Source organism: Canis aureus, chromosome 14, assembly GCF_053574225.1.
Source record: "Canis aureus isolate CA01 chromosome 14, VMU_Caureus_v.1.0, whole genome shotgun sequence".
NCBI lineage: Eukaryota > Metazoa > Chordata > Mammalia > Carnivora > Canidae > Canis > Canis aureus.
Window position 1 is genome coordinate 44,069,986 of NC_135624.1, and position 12,781 is coordinate 44,082,766.

Genomic DNA, 12,781 nt, shown 5'->3' on the forward strand with positions numbered 1-12,781 from the left:
ACTCTCACCACTGCTAGTCAACATAGTACTGGAAGTCCTAGCCTCAGACCCTGTCTGGCTCCTGGAGCGTTACCACCACATCGTGGTGCGCCCATCGAAATGAGGCCAGAGGAACCTGCTATTGTGATATTCCATTGCTGGAGCCCAGGCCTCTGCCAAGCGGTGCTCCATGGCTCATCCCACCCCTTCTGGTCAATCTTCCATCCGTATATCTGTGCTTCAGATACACTGGGTACCAGCCCACACGCCTTATAAATATCATGCATAGACCCCTGGTGATGTGCCTAGGAAGTAGATTCTAGGAGATTCCAGGCTGATCTCCACAGTGCAGGTTGGGAAACTGTGAACTATTTGAGAGACCCAGTGGGTTAGGTATGACATAGCACTGAGAAAACTCAGAAATAAAGGTCTGAATTCAGCTCCGTGTCCTCACGGGTAGACCTCATTGCATGTTCAGTGGGTTGTGTCTATGGCATTTCTTGGCACATGATGTAAAGCTAAGGGGATGGCATGGGGTAAGCATTCATCTGCCAAGAAGGGGCTCTGGATAGGGCTGACTGGAGGAAGGGGCCCAGGTCCCAGTATCTTGAAAAAGTGATGTCACTTCCTTGGTGACAGGCCTGCAACTGATTTGGAGCTCTGGTGACCAGGCACCTGCATTCCACAACCGCTCACTTTACTGGAGACGGTTGAGAGAACAAGATGTCCTCTTGCTGTTGTCCTACTTTGAGTTGCTCTGGGCTCTGGAGAGTCCAGAGTGAGAGATGTTCACGTAGCTGTCGACGTCAGCTCGGCCCTCTTCTCCGACGTTTCTGCTTATGTGGCAGGAGACCTCAACAGGTACAACAAGGCAACCTGGGGAGGCCACTGGAGAGCAGGCACACTGTGATCTCAGCTGAGCGGGCTCCCACCTCTGCCACCTCCTTGTGTGTGTGTCTGTGTGTTTATGCGTGTGTGAGTGTGTCTGGGTGTGTGTGTGTATGTGTGTGTGCGAGTGTAGAGGGGACCGAGGAGAGGAACATGCCCTTCTGGGCACAAACCAGCTGCCAGCTGTTGGCAGCCTGACACACCTTTGATGTTCAGACCCCAGGCCATAGCAGGCAGATGAGAAGGGGAGTCCTGGGGACCAAGCTCAACTCCCAGTATGGGAGTCATGAGCCCAAGAGCCTCTTTCATCTGGCTTCCTCCTTGCCAGATGTCTCCACAGCTGCCCCTCTGGCCTGAACAGGAGAACGTGGTTTCTAATGCAGGTGTCCCCTGGGGGTGATGTCGCGGGAGGACCCTAAGGTCTCTTGGCCCTGTATTTACGGGGCACTCTATTTGCAGAGCTGCACCCAGGAGGTCTTGGAAGAGATGGTCTCTGGCTTCAACTATTCCAGCTCCCTAGACAATGATCTGGTGCTCCCGACAAACAGGGATCGGTGCTGCTCTGAGGTAAGAAACGGAAGAGGGCTCACCCCAGAAATATGGCCCCCACACGAATGAGGAGAGAAAGCTGGGGCCCTCCCCTAGTGTGTCCACATGAGTGTCCCACAGGCCCAACCGCAGAGAGATCTGAACCTCTACGCCTAGCCTCCAGCTACGTGGGATGTGGGAGGACACTCTTCACCTGTGTTGGAGTGGTGCAGGATATAGTTCATGTTTTGAGGAATTGGAGGGCTTTGTTTTGTTTTGTTTTCCCAAAGCCATGAGTATCTTTGCATTCTACTTCTGTTTTTTTTTTTATAATAAAGTTGTTTTTATTGGTGTTCAGTTTGCCAACATACAGAATAACACCCAGTGCTCATCCGTCGAGTGCCCCCCTCAGTGACCGTCACCCACTCACCCACACCCCCTGCCCTCCTCCCCTTCCACCACCCCTAGCTCTTTTCCCAGAGTTAGGAGTCTTCGTGTTCTGTCTCCCTTTCTGATATTTCCCACACATTTCTTCTCCCTTCCCTTATATTCCCTTTCACTATTATTTATATTCCCCAAATGGATGAGAACATACACTGTTTGTCCTTCTCCGACTGACTTACTTCACTCAGCATAATACCCTCCAGTTCCATCCACGTCGAAGCAAATGATGGGTATTTGTCATTTCTAATGGCTGAGGAATATTCCATTGTATACATAAACCACAGCTTCTTTATCCGTTCATCTTTTGATGGACACTGAGGCTCCTTCCACAGTTTGGCTATTGTGGACATTGTTGCTGTGAACATTAGGGTGCAGGTGTCCTGGCGTCTCACTGCATCTGTATCTTTGGGGTAAATCCCCAACACTGCAATTGCAGGGTCGTAGGGCAGGTCTGTTTTTAACTCTTTGAGGAACCTCCACACACTTTTCCAGAGTGGCGGCACCAGGTCACATTCCCACCAACAGTGTAAGAGGGTTCCCTTTTCTCCACATCCTCTCCAACATTTGTGGTTTCCTGCTTTGTGAATTTTCCCCATTCTCACTGGGGCGAGGTGGTATCTCATTGTGGCTTTGATTTGTATTTCCCTGATGGCAAGTGATGCAGAGCATTTTCTCATGTGCGTGTTGGCCACGTCTGTGTCTTCCTCTGTGAGATTTCTCTTCATGTCTTTTGCCCATTTCATGATTGGATTGTTTGTTTCTTTGCTGTTGAGTTGAATAAGTTCTTTATAGATCTAGGAAACTAGCCCTTGATCTGATACGTCATTTGCAAATCTCTTCTCCCACTCTGTAGGTTGTCTTTGAGTATTGTTGACTGTATCCTTTGCTGTGCAAAAGCTTCCTATCTTGATGAAGTCCCAATAGTTCAAGTTTGCTTTTATTTCTTTGGCCTTCGTGGATGTATCATGCAAGAAGTTACTGTGGCCGAGTTCAAAAAGGGTGTTGCCTGTGTTCTCCTCTAGGATTTTGGTGGAATCTTGTCTCACATTTAGATCTTTCATCCATTTTGAGTTCAATTTTGTGTCTGCTGCAAAAGAGTGGTCTAGTTTCATTCTTCTGCATGTGGATGTCCAATTTTCCCAGCACCATTTATTGAAGAGACTGTCTTTCTTCCAGTGGATCGTCTTGCCACCTTATCGAATATTAGTTGACCGTAAAGTTCAGGGTCCACTTCTGGGTTCTCTATTCTGTTCCTTTGATCTATGTGTCTGTTTTTGTGCCAGGACCACACTGTCTTGATGACCACAGCTTTGTAGTACACCTTGAAATCTGGCATTGTGATGCCCCCAGATATGGTTTTCCTTTTTAAAATTCCCCTGGCGATTCCCCTGTCTTTTCGGATTGCACACAAACCTTAAAATTATTTGTTCTAACTCTCTGAAGAAAGGCCACGGTATTTTGATAGGGATTGCATTAAACGTGTACATTGCCCTGGGTAACATGGACATTTTCACAATATCAATTCTGCCAATCCATGAGCATGGAATATTTTTCCATCTCTTTGTGTCTTCCTCTATTTCCTTCAGATGTGTTCTGTAGTTTTTAGGGTATAGATCCTTTACCTCTTTAGTTAGGTTTATTCCTAGGTATCTTATGCTTTTGGGTGCAATTGCAAATGGGATTGACTCCTTAAGTTCACTTTCTTCAGTCTCATTGGTAGTGTAGAGAAATGCCACTGATTTCTGGGCATTGATTTTGTATCCTGCCACGCTACCAAATTGCTGTATGAGTTCTAGCAATCTTGAGGTGGAGGCTTTTGGGTTTTCTACGTAGAGTATCTTCTGTCTTCTGTTTTTATTATTTCACCTACTAGTCCCAGATATGCTTTGGAGAAGCCAGCTCCACCGTCCCTGCCGACCTTCTCTGAGCCCTTCCAAATCATCACACTAAGGAGGGTGATTTAACACAAAAGCAAGGGCGGGATGAAGTCATCCTATATGTTTTCATATCGAATGTTTACATAGTTTCTCCCTATATGTTTCTCAATAACATGTCGTCTCTCAGAACACATCAGATCATTGTAGGCCCAACAGCTCATGAGCTGTATCCTGATAGATCTTCGTAGGCCTCCATCAATGGGGCCGTCTGCCACAGGCATTCAGACTCTCAAGGCCCTGGCCTTTGACCTAATGCCATTCTCTTGCCATCTCTGCAGTCCTGCCAAGGAGCACCTTATGTGTCCCCACAGACTGTTTGGGTTGCTAGACCTGCCATAACCTGGAACCCCAGATGAGGGGGAAGGCCTCTGATGCCTCCTGGCACCAGTAGCTGGCTCTTTTTGGAATGATCCACCCAGGAACGCTTGGATGAGGTGCTCATCCAAGAGTTCAATTCCTCCATCTCCCCTGACAAGCAGAAGGGGATCAGGCCACCAACCACATCCATTAAAGGCCTGCAGTGAGAGCAGGCCCCCATTCATGGTCAATCCACACGCAGAGAGGATCAGGGCATGCCCAGAGCCTACTCTAGAAAAAACTGACACCCTTGGGCCCTGCAGGAGAAGGGAATTTTCCCTTGAGCCTTCCTCCTAGGTCAGGGACAGCCGAAGCCACATCCGCTTAAGGGAAACCCCATGCAGCCCACGCTCTGGTCTCTTCTCACCCCAATGTATATGAACTTGAACAGCATTTGAGGGTCTAGGCCTCTGTGTTCTCGTGGCAGTTGGGATGTAACTGAAGACTCTGTGGCATCCTGGTCTTCGTAAGAGCTAGTAGTTGAGAGGAATGCTGTTGTTGCTCGGCTAACAGAACGTGTTGAAGTGGCCAATGCTTTACCATGTCTTCTCTAAAACCAGTGGTACTTTGAAGCCTCGAACCTTTTTCTGTGTGGGCACTCGAGTCCCTTGTCCTGTGCAACTTTCTGAGGGGTTGGGAGTCTGTGGGCGGGGCGCCAGACCTTGATCTTCCCAGTGGTTCCCGGTTTGGAGGCTGACTACAGTGCCCCTCCTTGTGTCTCTGGTGTGAAAAGCAATCAACCCTATCCGTGAGTGAGGCCAGGACCATGCTGACGCTCAGAGAAGGGAGAATGGATGATTTTCTACAGTCCTTGGTGCCATCCTTCCAGGACAGAAGCCTCATCATCAACCCAGTCCTTTCTCGTCTCTACCAAGTGTTCAATACAGCCCAACGAGTCCTGGGCCAGCAATTCTCTAGGTGAGTGACCACCCCATACACCACTGGGGCCAAGAACAGAAGCTTTGGCGAGCAGACCACTCACCAATCTGCCACAAACCTAAGCCCCAAATCCGCTGTGCGTGGAGGATGCAGTAGAGGAGGCCCTTGGCCATTGAGAAGAGAGAAGAAGTAGAAACACCAGACTCAGACAGGTTTTCTGGATGACCAGGTCATCTACTGCAAGGCCAGCGACAGGGGGGTTGGAAGTCATGCTGAGGACATTCTCGGGGACCCCTACACAAAGAATGGTGCTATGCGAGTACCACATGGCATGAAAGGCCATGCTCTGATGCGGCTCCGCACCTGACTCTCCCCAGCACCCTCTCTCCCATCTCGGGGACCTGGCCTGACCGCAATCTGCAGGACACCTGGCCGTCCCTGCACCGGGCCTGCTTCGATGTACAGGAGTCCTGGGTGCAGGCAAACCTATATGCCCTGTATTGCCATGCCCCCATTATCGTGATGCCACGGCAACTTCTGCAGCTCACGGAGGCAGACGCAGAGTCAGAGGGTAAGGGGGATTGCAAGCTGGGCAGACTATCTGGGATGGGGTTCAGGGGCTGCGTGTTTCTCTATCGGCCATGGACTCTGCCCTGTTTCTGGAAGGACATGGGGCAAGTCAGCCCTGTGGACAAACATTTCTCCTTATCCTGTCCCAGTGCCAGCTCCACGGCTCCTTCCGACGTCTCCTCCGTCGGCTCCTCCAGACCTGAAACAAGAGCTGGTGCCTTCCTCACGTGTACCGGGTCCTGAACTGCAGTCAGTTCCACCACCAGCCTTCGTGGGGCCTGACACTCCTTCCCTAAGCACAAAGACGGAGCCACCTCCAGCCCCAGAGGCCACCTGCCACTGGGGAACCCCCGCGCACCAGCGGCATGAGGAGCAGCCTGGGCTCATGGCCTTCCCTCCCAAGCTGGTGGCAGAGCAGTTGACCTCCATAGACGCGGTGAGCAGCGGGGCGCCCAGGCCGGGGGGCCGGGCCGGGCTTGCTTCCTGCTGTCATCTGCCCCAGTCCTGCCTTTCCCTGATGCGCACTTGTGTGGTCGGGGTCCGGATCTCAGCTCCATCCCTTACCAACCACCTCACCCTGTCCAGTTCCTCAAACCCTTGCTCTCACTGTCCAGCTGCAGACTGTGGAGCTAGACCATGGGATGGACTGACCCAGAGTCCCTGTGTCGATTACATGAGCCAGAACTGATACGTAAAGGGGCAGGCCCTGGTCCTGGGCGGGCAGCGGGGGCAACTCACTGTGTGCGGCCGAGCCCACAACTCACCACGCACCTGCCTTGGAGGCCGAGCACCCCACACTTATTAGGCACCTAATGGAAACCGAAGTTCAGGGAGGCAGACAAATGTGTGGCTGCCCCCCACTCTGTGAGAATGTGCTGTTGAGAGAGGAGGAGGGCCAGGGCATGAACAGTGGGAGGGGAAGATGTCCCCTGAGGATCCCCCTTAAACTGCCACCTGTAACTTGAAGTTAGTGGGGATGATCAGGGTACAGAGCCCTCCTGCCCCCCTACCACCCCCTGGCAGTACCTGCTCCTCGTTCATCCTGCACTGGGCTCCCTCAGGGAAGAGCAATGGAGGGCAGTCCAGGGACTCTAACTGGGTCAGGCCACTTTCTGTGCTGGCTGAGCCCCGGCTCTGACAGGGGACCCCTATGTAGGACATGAATCCTGCATGTGCAATGGCTGTGTGAGCGAGCGTCCCCCTATTCTCTAGGATCTTTTCAAGAAGGTGCAGCCCCAACAGTGCCTGGGCTCCATCTGGTCCAAGAGAAATGAGCCTGGATATGAGCACCGGACATGCACAGTCAGTGCCACCGTCACCCAGTTCAACAACGTGGCCAACTGCGTCATCACCACCTGCCTTGGCAACGCACGCATGACGGCCCGGGACAGGGCGGAGGTGGTGGAGCACTGGATCAAGGTGGCCAAGGTCAGCCTACGGGAGGCCCGGCTGACCTGCTCTTCTGAGCCTGGCAACTGCTCTTCCCTTGATCATTCCTCAAGGCTGAAGTCTCTGCTCTGAGTTCTTCTTCCCGGGAACATGCTGCCCATCCCTTGCATGGCCTGATGTTGGGATGCTCAGTTCCCACATGACTCTTTCCTTGGAGGGAAGGGAAATGCCGCCTCTCCCCAGCAGGGCTCCTCGGGGGGTCCTCCATGCGCCCTTCTGTAGGCCCCTGCACATCCGTCTCATGCAGGAGAGGAGACTGACACTGAGCAGAGTGCAGCTCTCCAGCACACAGGGCTCCTGCTGGCCACCTGACAGCTCATGCTCTTCCTCCCCAGGCCTGCCGAACCTTACGGAACTACTCCTCCCTGCACGCCATCCTCTCGGCTCTGCAGAGTGTCTCAATTCACCGCCTGAAGAACACATGGGCCAAAGTTTCCAGGTGAGGGGTCCTTGCTCCAGAAGGACCATGAACGATGAGAGATGTCCCATAGGCCTGTCCTTTCTGGCTTCCTCGGTCACCCTGGACTTCCTAGGAGGCAGGAATCCATGACAACAGGATGTGGGTGGGCAGGCGGGCAGGGGATTTTCTCAGGCTTCCTGGCCAAGAGGCCACCATGCCTCCAAAGGTCCCCATTTGGGGAGTCTGGGCTGAGCTGAGGTACAAGGTTTTGGATGCGAACATGACAGCAACTAGAGTCTCTTCGCAATTGAAACCAAAACTGACCAAAGCAGAGCTGTTCAATTAATAGGGCATCGGATGCACCGGATGACCCTCCAAAGAGCTCCCTCCCGTGTCCTTCAACGACCTGAGTGCTCAGAGGAACCCAAGGAAACCCTGATCCAGCAGTTGAACTCCTTCGAGGTCTCACATCACAGGGTCTGCCCTCAACCCGACCCTAGTGTTCCAACATCCGTCCTGCCTTCTTTCTGTCTCCTCAGGAAGAAGATTCAAGCATTTGAAAAACTGTGCTCCCAGGACAATCCCCAGAGCAGGAACCTGCTTCTCAAGGTAGTATGGGAGGTGTTGGGATAGAAAGAGAGGCGGCGTGGGAGCAACGGTGTCCTACGTGACTGAATTAGGGACTGGCCCGGAGCATTCCTTCGGCGAGTGAAGCCTTTGGCATGAACGTGGACGCAGCCTGGGGTGAAAATCCACCAGGGGTGGAAAAGCAGCTGCTGCTCAACCAGGATCCCTGAGCTGGACCCTCACGCTCCCTGTCGCCAGCCGGTCCCGATGGGGGCCTCTCCCGAACTGGAGAGCCCAGAGGACAGGCCTGCGCCCATCGAGGGATTTGAATGGGATGAGGGCCCCAAAGGTGATGGTAGGAATAGGACCCTGGGTCCTCGGGAGACCGAGGGAGGGAGCTGGAATTCGCCCCTTTCCCAGTGAGGAACCAGGCTCAGGGAGGCCAGGCTGCAAGCTCCAGGTCACACAGGGAGTGAATGCTGGAGCTGAGGTTGTTCTGGAATCCCTCACGGGAGGCTGAAGGAGGACGTCGCGGCTACCCTCTGCTTCTGGTCGATGTCCAGGGTGTGAGGTCAAAGATGGGTGGTGGAAGGGGAGGTGGGCGGGGGGTGGGGGCGACTGGGATGTGGGCACTGGGAGGGCCCCTGATGGCATGAGCACTGGGTGTTATTCTATATGTTGGCAAAATGAACAGCATTAGAAATAAATATATACATAAAAAGAAAAGAAAAGAAAAAAGAAAGTTTGGTGGGAGTAGCGGCCCGAGGTGATCACGGTCTTGAGGAACTTGTCCTTGGCCCTACAGGACCGGCCGGCTAAGCTTGGAGCCCTGGGGATCAACATGCAGACAGCATGGAAGAGGCGGCAGCAGCAGCAGGTGAGCGAGCCCCGGATCCGTGGCCTCGAGCCCAGAGGAGAGGGTTCTCCCCAGAGAGCTGGAAGGCCCCAAATCAAGGCAGGTGGGGCCGTCCAACTCCAGCTCTGCCTCCCGTAGCCACAGCTTCCACAACCCTTGTTTCGAGGTGACCCGGAGGAGGGTCTATACAGCTGGAAACAATGTGTCTGTGGGGGCAGGGCCCGGAGCACCTACACCCCGACGTCCTACAGCTCGCCCTTGACGCGCTTAGGAGGACTCTGGTGTTGTGGGAGGGTGAGGGGGGGAGCCCAGGGGAGGCCCCAAGGGTCCTGGTCTGCACCACGTGGGAGCTGGGGCGGGCGGGCCGGGGTGCTGACCTGTCCCAGGGAGGGACCCCGGGGACCCGAGAGCAGAGCCTCATTCCTTCCCCGCCCCGACACAGGGTGTCGTCCCCTTCCTGGGCACCTTCCTCACCGAGCTCTTCATGCTGGATACTGCCATGGAGGAGTACCTGGAGGTGCGTGGGCCCGGGGCTGGGACGGGGGGCCGGAGTCCTGATGTGGGGGAGCACAGGGCCCCTGAGCCGAGCCCCGAGCTCTCCGTCCTTGGCAAGTCTCCCCTCCTGAAAGGCTCCCCGCTGCCCTGGGAGCGCGGGTCCAGGGCCCAGGGCTGGGAGGAGTGAGGGAGGCTGCACCTAGGTCACGGGTCCCGAGATCGAGTCTGCGGCCCGAATGCCAAGCGGCCGAGGTCAGGCTGGGTGGGCCTCAGCGTGTGGGGGCAGAGTGACATCAGGGTCCCCGGCCTGAGCGGGCCCTTAGCGAGCCTCGCATCTCTTGCCCACCTGAGGCTTTGTCCTCCCCTCCTTTGCTCTGGGACGCCAGATCCACTCCCTCCCCCCCAGGTCTCCTTTCCCTGGACCCGGGGCCTGGCCTGGATCGCAGGCCTGTCACCGGGGTGTCCTGGCCCCTGTGTGCCTGGCCCTAGGGCGTGAGTGGGGGTGGGTAGCAGCACCCAGTAGCACCCGAGGCCCCTCCCCGATGGACTGTGCTTGTCTGCTTTCCAGGGCAATGAGGTCAACCACCGGAAGAAGAACAAGGTGAGGCTCTCTCTGAGCTCCCGCACGGAGGGGGAGGCTGGGGCTGTCAGAGGGGTCCCCGGGAGCACCACGCCGGGCCTCCATCCCCTCATTGTCACATTGTCGGGGACGGTTCCCTGAGAAAGGGAAAGTCCCCGCAGTTGGCCAGGCCAGAGGCGCGGCCATCAGGGACACCTGGCCAGGGCTGGGCCGGGTGTGCTCCCCTCTGAGAACCAGCTGGGACGGGAGGAGTGTGCAGGATGGGGGGTCACCACGTGTCAGAGACCAGCCCCGGGCCCCTGTCCCCGGGCGCAGCCCCCGAAGGCCTCGCCGCCCCCAGGCTCCTCATGCCCCCGTCCTCTCTCCGGGCCCAGGAGTACCGAGTCCTGACCGAGATCCTGCTGCTCCAGGTGGCCGCGGATCGGTACCGCATCGAGCCCGAGCAGCTGTTCCGGGCCTGGTTCCAGTCTGGGACGTGGCTCAGCGAGGAGGAGAGGTGAGGCCCCCAGGGCTGAGGGCGGGAGGGCGGCCTGCTCAGGGGCCCCTCAGGGATCCTTCTCCTTTGGCTCCCGGGGCGGCCTCCAGCCCTGCTGCTGGGGCTCCAGGCTCCAGCTCCTTGGAAATCCCAGGGGAGACTCCGGACCTGAAGCTCCTGCTCAACTCACACGTGTCCCTCTGTCCTCAGCTACACCCTGTCCTGCCAGCTGGAGCCCCGAGCCGGCCACCGGACAGGAGGAGCCGGCCGCAGTCACCCTCAGGCCTGAGCCGAGGTGCAGGGGCCTCAAGGGGACGGGGCCCGTCTGTGCGACACCACTTCCTCCCGCCTCTTCTATTGGGAGGACGATATGTCATGGTCTTAACTCATAAATGGAAGATTTCAATGTTGTGATATTAAAGCCGCTTTACTGTCCAGGAGTCGTTTGGGTCTTTTGCTTCCTGTTGGAATCTAAGAGAATCAAAAGGTCTCATAGTCATTTTCTATCTTTTCCATCCAGATATTGTTTTCTTTATTGACGAGGGACAGACAGAGGCGGGCTCCGTGTGGGGGGTCGGTCATGGGCCTGAAACCCAGGGCTCCAGGGTCAGGATCTGAGACAGAGGCAGAGGCCCCGACACTGAGCTACCAGGCGACCCTCTTTTGCTCATTTTAAAGGAGAAATCTTACAGAGTCCCCAGCTCCTGATGTGAGAAGAAGTAGAGGTTCCAGCCTCCTCCCAGCTCCTGAAGCACATCCCCAGGCCCCCTTCCCCAAAGGACAGTGTCAGGAACTTGGGCAGACAGCAGAGACACCCCTCAGAGCTGCTGATATTCAGAGGGTGCAGGGACTTCCCCAAGAACAGCAACACCCCTGACCTGGGGGTCCTGAAGGGGACCGCCCGCCAGGACCCTCTCCTGCCCAGGACAGGGGCTCCCTTTGTACACTTTCAAGGAAGGAGGACTTTGTCTTGCCACTTCTTCTGATGTGGATTCTTTTGGCTTGGGTTTCGGGTTTGCCATTCCCATTATTCGGAGCGTGGAGTCGTCTAGGTCAACCTCTGCAATTGCATCAACACCAAAGTGGGCACACACGTAAAGAGACCCTGTGCTGCACATGGACGGCATGAGGCCAGGGGAAGATCATTAGTGGATGACCTCAGGGCAGGCACGGCTTCCATCCTCAGTCTCGCTCTCGGGTTCCAACTTCACCCCTGACCAAGACTGGAATCCTCCTGGGTCCTTGACAGAGATCTCTGACGTCCTTTTCCCTCTTGGTGTGCATGAGGGGGAGAGATATTTGTGTACATGAAGGCCACACCTGGGCCAGGTTCCATGAACTCCTGTGCTGACTCCTGAGCTAAGATCTCCTGCCTCCCTGTACCTCCCTGGGCAGCTCTCTTGAAAGCAGCAATTCCCTGATGGCCCCAGTTTCTTGGTCGAGGGCCTAGTGGCCGCTCTTCCCTGCTGGGACCTGATGGGTCAGACACCGGCTCCCCCTTGCCAGAATAATGGTTCGGCCGCAGAAACCCACACAATCTCCCTGCGAGACAGGTCTTTGTTGTTCTGATGTCCGTGGTCCCAGACATTCAGCAGCTTGCACACTCAGGCTCAGTGTACACACTTAGACTGTCTTGTCTGGAATCGCTAACTGAGCCTGACCCCTTAGGTCTTATACTTCGGTTATGTCATGGGGGCTCATGAGCCTTTGCTGTCTGGATCGTTGATAGATGATGAATGAGAGAGGAGCATTCAGGGGCTTCCGTGAGGGCAATGCCACCAAGCTGATGACCTGAAGGATCAAATGGCATAAATATATTCCTATCAATTACCATACGAATGGGGCAGGGGGCAAGGGGGTGGAAGAAGAGGGTCCGCAGGTCACCTGCCCCCCCCCCCAACTTACCTAGATAACTTTAGCATCATCCTGAAAACCTATGAATTCGGCCTGAGATTTAAATAGAGAGTAGCTGGAAGGCCGCAGTGAGAAGAGTTGGCGCTTCTCTGAAGGTCGGAAGATGGGGAAAAAGTAAACAAATAAAAAAGCCAACAAGGGGAGGCCCCCCGAAGAACCAGGCTGAGGCTCCAGGGCGAGGCCCCCAGGGCAGGAGAGCCCCCCCCCCCAGAGGAGCATGAGTTCCAGTGAGTTTGGCAGGATCCCAGGAGGGTGGGGAGGCCCTCAGGCTCCCGGGGGCACTAACAGAGCACCTGCGCCCAGGGGGAGCCCCCACCCCGCGGCCAAGATGCCTAAAGGGCTGCAGGGGGCCCCAGGGCCCCGAGTGCGGATTCCAGCAGGGCAGGTCCCAGCGCCCAGGGTACTAGGGGCACAGCCCAGGACCCGGCTTCCACCCGGGACAGGCGAAGCACAAAGGCCCAGG